This window comes from Manis javanica, chromosome 9 (genome assembly GCF_040802235.1).
Source record: "Manis javanica isolate MJ-LG chromosome 9, MJ_LKY, whole genome shotgun sequence".
Lineage (NCBI taxonomy): Eukaryota > Metazoa > Chordata > Mammalia > Pholidota > Manidae > Manis > Manis javanica.
The window spans coordinates 69,551,900-69,564,248 of NC_133164.1; positions in this window are offsets into that span (position 1 = coordinate 69,551,900).

The window sequence follows — 12,349 nt, forward strand, 5'->3', positions numbered from 1 at the left end:
TTTTTATCACATTAATCCAGTTTTCCTGTAGAGTTAGTTGAATAAAATGCTGTGAACCATTAGAACAAAATTGTCTCAGTTATATTTACATTGGTTAAAAAAAAAAAGCATATCTTTCTGGGAAGATGAATCGGAAAGCATTAAACATAATTGGCTGTTTCTGAGTTCAGCTGTTTCATCTACACAGAAAATGCTGTCGTTAGCCACCAGATGGCGAAAGAGGATGATTACTTTTGGAGGAAAAAAATAAAGTAAGCTGCTTCCTCCAAAAACTAAATTAAATAATTACAGTAATGAAAGTCCAACTTACCCAAGTAAGTCAATGGAAGCTAGATACTTCTCAGTTTCATTAAATTACTCTCACAGCAATGATGACATTCCATTTTTTGTCCTATTTTTTCTATTAAAATATTTACAAAATGCTTAATTTTACTGAACACTGGAATATTGAGCATTGTGAACATTTTTTTTTACTATTTTCATTGCATTACTCCACAGATGTCATCTATTTCAAATTATTAGAGAAAATTGAACAACCCAGCATACTTTAAGATGATGCCTATCAAAACTGATCTGAGTGCTTTATATGTTTTAATTCACATGTCCTCATAAAATAGGTACAATTATAAAATTTGTATGTAAGTATTCTGTTACTGTTAATACATTAATGTGGCCTCATTTGAGGAACAGTTGCTTGTAGGATCTAAAGTAGAACAAGTGATTTACCCAATGATTCCTCAGTTTTCCTGTAGAAAACTTCATCGGCATCAAAGATAACTATGTTATTGTGAAGGAACGTAGCCCAGAGAGTAGTTGACAGGTAGTTTCAGTCTTCTTTCTGCAGAAGACAATTGAGCAGAAACCCTAGGAAGTGTCTCTTATGCCATACAGATTTTTAAAGATCTTGTTTATAAGTTGCATAAACTTACTGCTTCCAGTTCAGAGCACACAGAATGATCTGCAGTGATACACAGAAACGGAAGGCTGGAGTATAGCCCAATGTCACCGCCAGTCTGGACATCTAAACCGAGCATTGAGCCTCCTTTGCTTCCCTGCACAAACGTTCATCTCAGCTGCAGGTGTAATCAACCTCCGGAAGCTCTCACTCACTAGGAGAAAATCACCTGCCTTACCAAGCAAAGGCTGGTTTTTTTTTTGCAGTTTAAAATAAAGTTGTATTTTGTCTTTCAGCTATACTAAATAGTATCCCATTGTGGCACTTGACTGTAAGTAAAGCCGATTTGAAAATCCTTAGCAGTCCTGCAAAGCATTGACCAATCCAAACAGATGCCAGGAAATGAGGAGAGAAGCCCTGTTAGAACAGAACTGAGATCAGTTCTGTGAAGAAAGGATCGCTGGATCTGCTTGTCAGCAGTCAGGAGTCATACCTAGCATTTCCACTGCATTTATGGTAAGTTTGTTTCTGAGATACTTTTCTTAACTACAATCTCCTATGTTTTTTTTTTTAAGGAAATCACTTGGAGATGGTTCAAAGGTGAGCTTTAACCCAAACATAATGAAATGTCCAGGAGCCTCCCCTTTTAGCTTTTCCCAAACATGGTTCAGTGGGCACACCCCATAAATAGCCACTTGCCCAAAGGTTGGGAGCTCCAGCTGTCAACAGAAGGTCCTGGACACTTGAGGTCACATAAGATCCATCTCATTTTCCAGGTGCTCATCACAAGTTTTCATGGCTTTATCATAAGCTTGTAAATGGGAAGGAGTTTTCACCTTGGATCCAAATGTGCACCTCCAGTTTCTACTGGTTTTCAGGACAACACTGTGCTCCTAATCTCCATTCTGCCATGGTGGCAGACCATAGACGGGTTTCAGAGCAGTGTGAACTATGCTTCTATCGTCCTCGATTCATCTGGCTTTCAGTATCCACATCTGGGATGCTGTAACACCATCCAGATGCAGGAAAACATAGCTGGCCTTCCTGCATCGATGACTCGGTGACTGTAGGACCACATGAGTCTCTCGTGCAAGCTCTCTTGCTATATAAATCTGCCACATTTATGCTTGTCCATCTATATATAACTACAAAACATGATTTCTTACTACAATATAACATTCACTTGCCAGTAAGAATAAATCTCAAAATGAGGAATGAGAAGGCATGTTGTATGAGTGGGGACAGTTCTCCATGATGGCTTGTAAGTGAAAACCACTGACACATTATATGCACCTTTTTCCTTTAACATGTGAGCTCAGTGTAGTTGTTTTTTTTTTTACTACATGTTTCTCAGTAAAATAATCTTTATTCTTCGAAGGGGAAAAAGAGCTATGGGAAATGAGTATCTTAAAAAGAAAAATTCAACAATTCAAGAACTTTCTTTTAAAACTACATTCAGAGTAGGACACTATGGGTAATTTATTACCTGTTATCTTCATATACATAATTTCCTCACAGCCCAAGTCCAGTCCAGAGCAGACCAGACACCTTGGGACTATGAGAAGGACAGCATGAGATTGGTAGCAGCTAGTCTGTTTTTTTCATATTTTGATACTGGGAAGGTTTTTTTTCTTTTTTAAAAAATTAGGTATTATTGATATGTAACATATTTTCATGGGTACAACATAATGACAATATTTGTATACATTGTGTAATGATTACAATAGGTTGTTAACATCTGTCACCACACATAGTCACAAAATTTTTCTTATTATGAGGGCTTAAAGCAGCTCTTGAATGTGAAGTACAATGTTATTAACTATGGCCACCGTGCTGCACATCACCTCACATCCTTTGACTTTAAACCGTAAGCTTGTGCCTTTTGACCCCCTTCACCCATTTTGTCCCCTGCCCCCCCCCCCACTCTGGCAGCCACCTGTCTGTTCACTGTATTTATGAGCTTGGAAAGGTTGTGGAATCTTTCTTCTTTGTCCAAAAAGCTTTGCTTTGCAAAATGGAATAATCAAAGACACCCCACTCTACAATCTCATTTTTCTAATTTTGATTATCTTAGTGATAAACAAATCATTTCCAAGTTTTAGCCTTTATGTTCTGAATATGAAAGAGATTTCATAAATTCTCTTCATATAAATAAAATTTTCAAGATTTAACTCTGCTACACTAAATACAGCAGTTCCTCAGAGTTGTTCCCAAAGTGTAGATTGTTTTTATTAAAAAATAATAGATAATAATTGTGAGATGCTATATACCAAGTGCCACAAAACACTTCATAGGTATTGACTCTCACATCCATCCTTAGAAAAATCCCATACATGAGGCACTGTGGTTATATCCATATAATAAGTGAGGAACCCAAGGCTTAGGGAATTGAAAGAGAAGAATACACTGCTAAGGTCTAGAGTACGAATGAAAGGTTTTCAGGGACCAAATGCCATCCTCTGTTTGCCACGAGATCCATGGCTGGTGCACGGAATGCTGGCTCTCAGGATTCAGAAAATCCAGAAGGTCCCAGACACTGAAAAATCATAGGCTCTTGGGAAAGATGATAAAATAATTTTAAGATGACAAGTGTGTAACCTAGATGTGGATGAGCTGCAGTGGGCACGAGAGTAACCAAGTGGCTGAAACCACTGGGTTGCCCCCAGGTGGCAGAGCTGCAGACGGGAACCCATTGCCAGGCCTGGCATAGTTTCAGGGCAGCCCCACTGTGGCCCCGCCAGTGTCCCAGTCATTGCCTCCAGGAACACAGTCCTCCTGCGATGACCCCTGCAAGTCAGATGGGCCTTTGTACATTTTAGGGCTCTGTCCCCAAGCCCTTCTTACAGGAACCTGAGGTATTGGTAATGTTGACAATTGATTTTGTAAAAGTTAACAATGTATTAACACAATGTTTGTGGGACTCAATGTCCTTGATGGTCATGGCATTTAAAGCATTTTTAAAATCAATGTAATACAATATTCCTACATTAAAAATTCAAGCTGTTTCAGAGACTACAACAGCTTCTGGGTGTGAATGGCAATGTGGGCTATCCTTTTTGTATTGAAGGTGAAGCCACTGCTTCTGATGGGTTATGTGGTTCCATAGGATTCGGGGGGAAAATGACAAGCAGGCCCTGCACATCAGTCAGAGGTTTGGATTGTCAGGGACTCTCAGGACCTTGACCAGGACTTCTGGGAAAGAAAAGCTTCTCATCTTGCAGGTGACCCCAGGACGGGAGCAGTGTGGTCATCAAGGAAAGTGAGAAAGCACAGATGAGGCAGCCACAGAGAGTTTCCGGGTATGCAGGGCCAGCAATGAGCTTCACCTGGTTCATATTTCTCCAAGCAAGCCTGGTTTGGTTAAGTGACACCCACAGCCCCATTCACACCGACCTGGCCACTGGGACTGGTGCCAGCTGCCGCCTCACCCAGAGGCCTGGCGGGGCCGGGGCCGACGCCCCCTGTGTTCTCTTGTGACAGCCGCAGAAGCATGATGGCCGTTGCATCCCCCTCAGTTCTGATTCACCATCTTCCCCACAAGACAGGGGCATCCCCTATTGCCACTTATAATGATTTTTCTTAAAGCCAGCTGGCAAGCTGTTATTTTAACTATTTTAATAAGTGTTTGGAGATATGTTAAAGTAACAATAAATTCACTTACAAGGTTAATTGTGTAAGAAAATGCATTTTGCTATTTCCAAAGTGAGATGCTTTAACTCCCCACTGCACTGAGGGACAGTGCGTCCTCTCACTGAGTATCAGCAGGACTTAACTCCATGGCGGCCAGTACCTGTGAGGGACTCTAATCCCAGGCAGTCTGAGCACCAAGAGGCAGCCAACACTCAATGAATGGACTTGTCTTTATCACCACATCCATGCTAGTTTGCTGTGTTATAGGGGACGAAAGGTTTTACTGATGACTTGATTCTTCAAGAAAAATAAAGTTACTAAACGTTTCTTCAGTGCCTTGTTCTTCGGGACTGAACCACGAGACACTGTCATGAGACAGCAGCAGTTTTCTCAGAAAATGTCATCCCAAGGTACCTTTTCAGGGAATACTCTGTTTCCAGAACAGCTGGGTGTGGGGGCTGTAACTGAGGGAGTGGGGGAGTTTGGTAAAGATACATCTCCTTTGAAATCATGTTTTTATTTCTTGACTGCTTTATTTAGGCTCAGAGTCAAATGATTTAGGCAGTGGAGTACAAGAAGCAAAATACTTTTCTGCGTCCTCCACTAGAGGCGTTATACTTTCTCACTTCAAATAGAAAAAGAGAAAGAAAATCTCCTTTGTATGGAGAATGGTTTGTCACCATATTTGGCTCATCTGGAAAAAACAGCACAGACAGTCTGCTCACCTCAGCCTAGGGGCTCCGTGCCCTGCGTGACCCACCAGAGGAGCTGAAACAGTGTCTGCTCACTTCTTGTGGAGTCCGCTGTGGCAGTGACAGGTACCAGTGTGAATTAACACAAGTTTGTCAGTTGACCTTAGTGGAAAAATTAATGTTACCTTCTAGCTAAATGTGAGATTATTTTTCCTATAATTTTATATTTAAATTAATGTGGGGATGCTTAAAAAAATACCTTTGCAAGCATAATAAAATTTGGATGACTTGACATAGAAAGCTCTTTGCCTGAGATCTAGTAAATCTTTTCTTTTGCTTTTTTAAGTGAATCTCAAATTGATTTATCAGAAAGGAAAAACTGGACTCTACAATTGGCTATTCTTCCACATGGCCCTTTATTAAAAAATTGTCATGGGATATTTTTGTGTATAGTTTGCCCTATAGTAAGAATGGGTCTTAAAACATACTTCAGCACATAGATTGTAGCTGTTTTTGCAGTTTGCAGTTGTTTCATATAAATATCACAGAGAATGAATGATAACTTTAATATCGTTTGCCAAGTAGATTCATGCAAATCTGAAGAGGCCGGCTCCCGCAGTAGCCGCCCGCCCGGGCTGCACACAGCACAGGTTTCTGCACTCAGGTCCCGGTTAGAGAGCCCCCTTCTCTTTAGCACGCCTCCCAGCTGCCAGGCTGCAGCCCCAGGACGGGTGGGGTGTGAGTCGCTTCCGAGTCCCACAGGCTCATCACATGCAGCACAGGGCTGCTCACCTGTGTGCACGCCCATGTGGATGCTGTTGGCTCTCTGGGTGCTGGGCTCAGCCACAGGCACTACCAGGACCAAAATGGACAGTGAGAAACCCTGGCTCTTTATTCTTGTGCTGCAATACAAGTAGCAAAGAGATAAATATATAGTGTATAGTATGTTTGAAAATGGAAAGTGCTGTGAAGGAAAGTAAAGCAAAATGGTGTAGGGGACATGGCGATGTGGAGGTGGTAAATGTAGGTGGGCTTCCCCGGGCGAAAGTGCTGTGGACTGGATGTGTCCCCCAAAATTCATATGTTGAAGCCTAACCCACCTACTCCTCCCTCCCTCTCTCCCTCCCTCTCTTTCCCTGTCTGCCCCTCTCCCTCCTGCCGTTTGAGGACATGGTGGGGAGGTGACATCCACAGCCAGGAAGAGCGCTCTCACTGGAAACCAAATAGGCATCTTGATCTTGGGCTCCCTGGCCTCCAGAACTGGGAGAAAAGCACTGTCTGTCATGGGCACCCCCTGTCCCTGGTGTTCCACGGTGTGGGCCTCGCTGGCTAACAGAGAAGGGCTCATCTGAATAGAGGCTTGGAGCTGTGTGAGCTGCAGGAGCTGGAAAGGCCCCTGGCGGAGAGGCCTGCAGGGTGGCAGGCGAGCTCAGGCTAGAGCCAGGGCCTCCTCCAGTAAGCCATTCACATTAAATTACGCCTACTCTCAGAAGGCCCCCCACCGAGGGCGGCTCTGACACAAGACGGACCGTGAGCTTCCTGGGCCTTCTGCTTACCAGGATCCTGTGTGACAACAGGTCAGCTATTTCCAAAGGCCGGCTTAGAAAGTATACCTTTCCCAGTAAATAATTAAAACCAATTATCCTTCCATTGGCCACATAGTTAGGCTTCTAACAAAAAGCTGGGTTACTTATTCACCAAGCAAGATATTAAAAGGGCCTCAGGTATGGCCCCGTCTGAGAGCTAAGGATGTGGCATGATCCACAACCCCCAGAGAAGGAGAGAGGGTCAGGGAAGCTCCTGGGAGGACCGTCTGTCCCCAGAGGCCACACCTTTTTAACTGTGTGCTTCTAGGTATGCAGCGTCCTGCATGTTGACCCACAATTTGCTTCTTTGCACAACCCCTTGCTAGTTTAAGTAGCTGTAAATTTTAAGGAACCTGTTAACAGAGATTATGTTTTTGTCTGATGGAGCTTTTTATTACATTTTTTTCAAAACCTCTGAACAATGTATACACCACTTTCTGACATGTAGTTGATAACTGCACCATCTAAAATGCAAAAGCTTTTAAAAAAGGAAAAGAACAGATGAGTCCATTTTTTGCCCCCCCCAGTTAACTCTGATGTGTGACAGCATTGAGTTGTGTCCTTTGCCTTTTGTAAACAGCGTAGGGAAGAGACAAACACGGAACATGTAACTACCGGGCCAGGAAGGAACTTCACTGCCCACCTAGACATGTACCTTTTGTGCAAAGCTTTCCAGAGTCCAAGAGTTAAATGAACACAGATCACAGCATCAGAAAGTCTTGGGTTTTGACATTGACAGTATAACCTGGGTTAATTCCCTTAACCCATCTGAACCTCTGAGCTTATCCACAAAGATGGAATTAAGGCAACTCAGCAATACTGTTGTGCAAGATAACAATACGTGGAAACCACTTTGCATAATGCATATCACACTCACAGTAAGTGACCTCTGCTATTCAAAGAAGCATATTCTTCCCCATATCTCCAAGAAATGGACTTTTGATAAACACTAGAATTCCCTTGACCTCACCCTATTCTTTGGATATATTACCATTTCCATTTAACAAAGGAATAAATAGAAACAAATGAAAAGTAAATATTCTTCCAGTTTTGTGCATTTCTTATTACCCTTTGTGTTGAGGTCCTCTGACTATATGGTTGTATTTGGAATGCCAGTGGCTCTGAAACGCCATCATGTATTTAACTAGATCTGGTAGCTTGTTAAGATGAGAAATCTGGGCTTCCACCCTGAAGTTCTGATTTAGGACCTATCCAAGTTAAAGCTAAAAATCACATTGCAGCAGGATCTCTCACTATATAAAACAGTAATTTACCATTTAACATTGAAAGGCTGAAAACCAACAGTTACCTAAACTCCAAAATTAGCAATAGTTGTCTGTAAGAGCAAATATTATAAAATCTGTTAATAATTGGTAAATGCTAAACAAGAATGAATTGGTTATAAATTGGTGTAGCCATATGAGGGAATATTATTCAATCACTAAATATAATACTGTAAATGGACATTTAATGACATGGGGAAATAAATCACATTATAGTAAAGGAAAAAAGTCATTTAAATGTTATGTAAAAAAAGACATTACTGAAAAGAAAACAACTATGGATCGAAAAGAATATAATAGCAAGTGAAAGTGATTAAGTTTGGGGATTTTGAGTAACTTTATTTTTTGTCTTTTCCGAATTTTTCAACATTTCCTGTTTGAATATATAAGACCTCTGTTAGCAGATTCTTTTAAGCTATTAAAGGTAATAATTTAATTATTAGGAAAGCAACTTGTCCATCTACAAAGTCATCCTTTGTAACATGAAAATTTTATATTCCTAGAATATTGGATGATTAGGTTTAATCTTTTACGTATTTATTTTCTCATAGTTGAATATGTTAGTTTACATTAGAGGGATAAATTGGATGAATATTACCTGTCAAAAGACATTTTGTTAAAAATAATGTTGTCTGTTAGTACGCTAATGGGTAAGAGATAAAGGCTAAAACAAGAAAGAATGTGCATGTAGTATATTTTTCAAATTTCTGCTGCCACCCAGTGGCTGCCCAATCTGTGCCACGTTCGCTGTTCACCTAGCTGATTGGCCAGTAACATAGGTCTTGGAGAACACATCTCTCAGAGTTAAAATCAGCCTGCCTCAAGAAATGGTGACTTTCTGGCTCTAGTAACTGTCAGTTAAGCACATCAAGTAACAGAAAAACCTTTCAATACATCAGCATTAAGATGTTTGGGACCCACACGAGTGACGCCAACACATCCTGTTTGTCCCACAAATTCTAAAATCTCTTTCTTGCCCTAGCAGAGTCCTTCTGGAGCTAATGTCTGTGAGTCCTGTGCAAAGGTAGCCACACAGTAGCAATCATTAACACCTGCTCGCCCATTGGGATCCAGCCACTTTCTACTCTCGGAGAAGAGAAAGGCTGAGGATGAGGCCAAAGTGCACGTGGGCAGCCCCAGAGGATGCCAGCGGCAGCTCGGAAGGAGCGTAGCTAGGCAAAAAGGGGCCAGGGGTTCTGCTGAGAGCTGAGCCAAGGCCCCCAAGAGTCTGATTTAAGTGAAAACATGTAAAAGCATGAAAAAAATAAGAAAAGCCAATACCTGAACAAGTGCCAGTTCCAGTGCAAAGCCATTTTAGAAAACAAGCCATATCTAGAAAACCAAAAGAGAAATTAGTGTCAGCAAAAGTTTGCAAAAGCCTTGAGATGAGAGTGGAGAGATACACACCAAAATCTTATCATTGATTACATGACGTGGGTGGAATAAAAGGAGAAACTCACCTTTCTCCCCTCTCTGTTTTTTGGTATAGAGTGTACATAGCAATAAATATTATTTTGAAAAAGCTTATGAAATATTTGTGAAGTGAAAGGCAATAGAAGCACTAGCCTATGGCTTCTCCTTGTATTTCTTTGGGTAGGAGGAGAGAAAAGCAAACTTGGACTGTCTTCAGGGCTATAAAAGTGTCCTTCTTCCCAAAGGAGATATGGATGTGAGGAAAGGTAAGACTAAGATGCCTCCACAGAAAGCAAAGTGATTTGGGGCCATTTAGAACCAGGCCAAACATGTAAACTGGAGAAATCTTTTGATTGAAAGGTAACTCTCAAAGTTAAGTCAGTATTACATCAAGTCTTTGAAAGGACTGTGCCAAAGAGGAATTTAGGAGCTAAAGGAAAATTAATGTAACAGCTCCCATATGGAATAATGGCATGTTTCAGATTCTGATTGAACTACAGTGCCCTTCAATGGTAGAGCTGAGCAGGGGATGCTGGACAACCCTTCGGTGACTGTGCACATCACATTCCTAACTGGTGCCCCTGGGTCACTACTTCTAAAGCAGGTCAGTGGGCTTTGAAGATTTTGGGGGGTGGTACAAGGACTGGTCAGGTGTAAAGATTTGCGTCTCTGAGCCTTTTGTTCTTGCATTAAACTTTTTTGGACCAGGCTGTTATTTTAAGTTTAGAGGGATAGGCATTGTTTTCACTGTGTATGTGTATGTGTTTGTGTGTGTGCACACGTGTGCATGCATGTGCCCCCTGATTTGTCTTCATGGTATCCTTTTGGTTTGGCTTGCTCCTGTCAGATGTTGACTGAAAGGTTGTAACTTCAAAGATGTTCAGAGATCTGTTTTTTATTTCAGAAAATTAGTTCCTTACAAATCTAAAAAAGTACACTTTAATTGCCTTTCATTGACCAATTTAGAAACATAAGTGATTTACATTGGCAAATTAACAACATGTAAAATGATTTAAACATGTTTGTTTAAATTATGTTTCCTGTTTGATAAATCAAAATTTATCTAACAGTTTCAGAACAGTTACAGTCAATATACATTTATATTACTGATGAAACTACCAATGTTGAGTGAACAACTCAAAAAATACCTTAAGCCAAGTAAAGTGTTTGTTTCTGTGTCTTTATATGATTAAATATTTGCTGACCACCTTTATGTAACAGCCCTCTCCCCTCCCATCTCTTTTCCCCTTTCCCTGCTTTATTTTCCTCTGTGTAACTAACATTACAAAAGACAAAACTTGAAGAAAGGCTTGAGATAAGAATAAAAGCACAGCTATCAATTAGATAATATAGATATGGTGCTTTTATACTTTTCTGATCTCAAAGTCAGATAAAATATGAGCTTGTTCTGCCTTTTTTTTAAAGAAAGTAAAGAAGAAATAAGAAAGGAAGAAAGATGTTTTCAAATATAAACTGTCTTCAACCAATACTGAAATCCATTGGGGATTTTATCTATATTACTATTACTTAATCTTTATTGTGATATTCTTAGACATATTCTCATTTAACTTTCTAAACAGACAAAATAAGGTGTTAACTCATTAAACCTTTATATTTTATTTGTTTCCACTTTGAGTTCCTCTTCAGTAGTTCTGTATCTTATACTGTAATCAGTTATACTAGTTTAAAACAAAGTTCTTAAGTGTCAGTGCACCAAGAATCAACTCAGATGCTTGTTGAAAAGGTCGCCTGGGTCCCTACCCAGGAGAACTGGGTCACCAGAAATGGAGCCCAGGAATCTACATATGCCTTAGGTAACTCAGGATTCTGATATACATGGTCTAGAGATTTAGAGTAGATGATTGTCACCTGCTTTTACTTTATCTTGACATGTAGTTTGCCTCTAATAATCTCTTTAGGAGTTAATTCCTGGAGCAGGGCAGACAGTGGAAGCCGTGATCGGGGCACCTCTGCAGGTCAGCTCACACTGATGGGAGGACCCTTGGCATCTGTGCAGAAGGTACATGGTCTGGGCCTTTCCAAACATATGAAATGAGCTTCTTTCACAAAATTATTGGATGATGATATTTTTGCTTTCCCTTGCTTTTTTTTAAGAAGAACAAGTGTGAGGCTTTTATTTAGAGATAAAGAGAGAGGACAGAGCTCCTGGCTCAGGCCAGGAGGGGACAAGAGAGTCCCCTTTCCCTTGCTTTTTAAATTTAGTTTCAGCTCCAGGGTTTCTGTCTCTTCCACTTTACCTTTCTAATTTATTTGTTCACTCTGCAGGCTATTTGAGTAGGGGGGAATAGAGTAAGTTTTCATGTACTTAATATTATTTCCTATAAGCCTTTTCATTCAAGAGCATTTCACTTGAAAAGCAAATGGTTAAAAGTGAAGTCTCTTAGCTTTAATTTATTTTCCAGTTTGTAATCAGTCCTTATGCTGAATCAACTACAATTATATTTTTATTTCTCTTGTAGAAACCAGCAGTATGTATTTCTTGAAAGGAAATTTCCATCATTGAACAATTATGTGTTACTCTAAATATCTTGTATGATCTTTGTTTACTTACAAAGTAAAATGTGGAATCATATACTACAAATTTAATATGGAATCAAGTTTATTGCATTTCACTCATAGGGTTAATATTATTGTATTCATAATAACTTCCAACTAACTTTTGAATTTGCACAGCTAATCACTAAACAAAATTTTAGCCAATTGTGTAGCACTTGCCTTTGTAAATACTAATGCACAATTTAGCAATTTTGAGTTTTGTCTTCTCCATTTTTCCTATTCATGCTTTGGAAATGAGTACTGATGTTCCAAATTTGAAAGGAGGGTATTTCC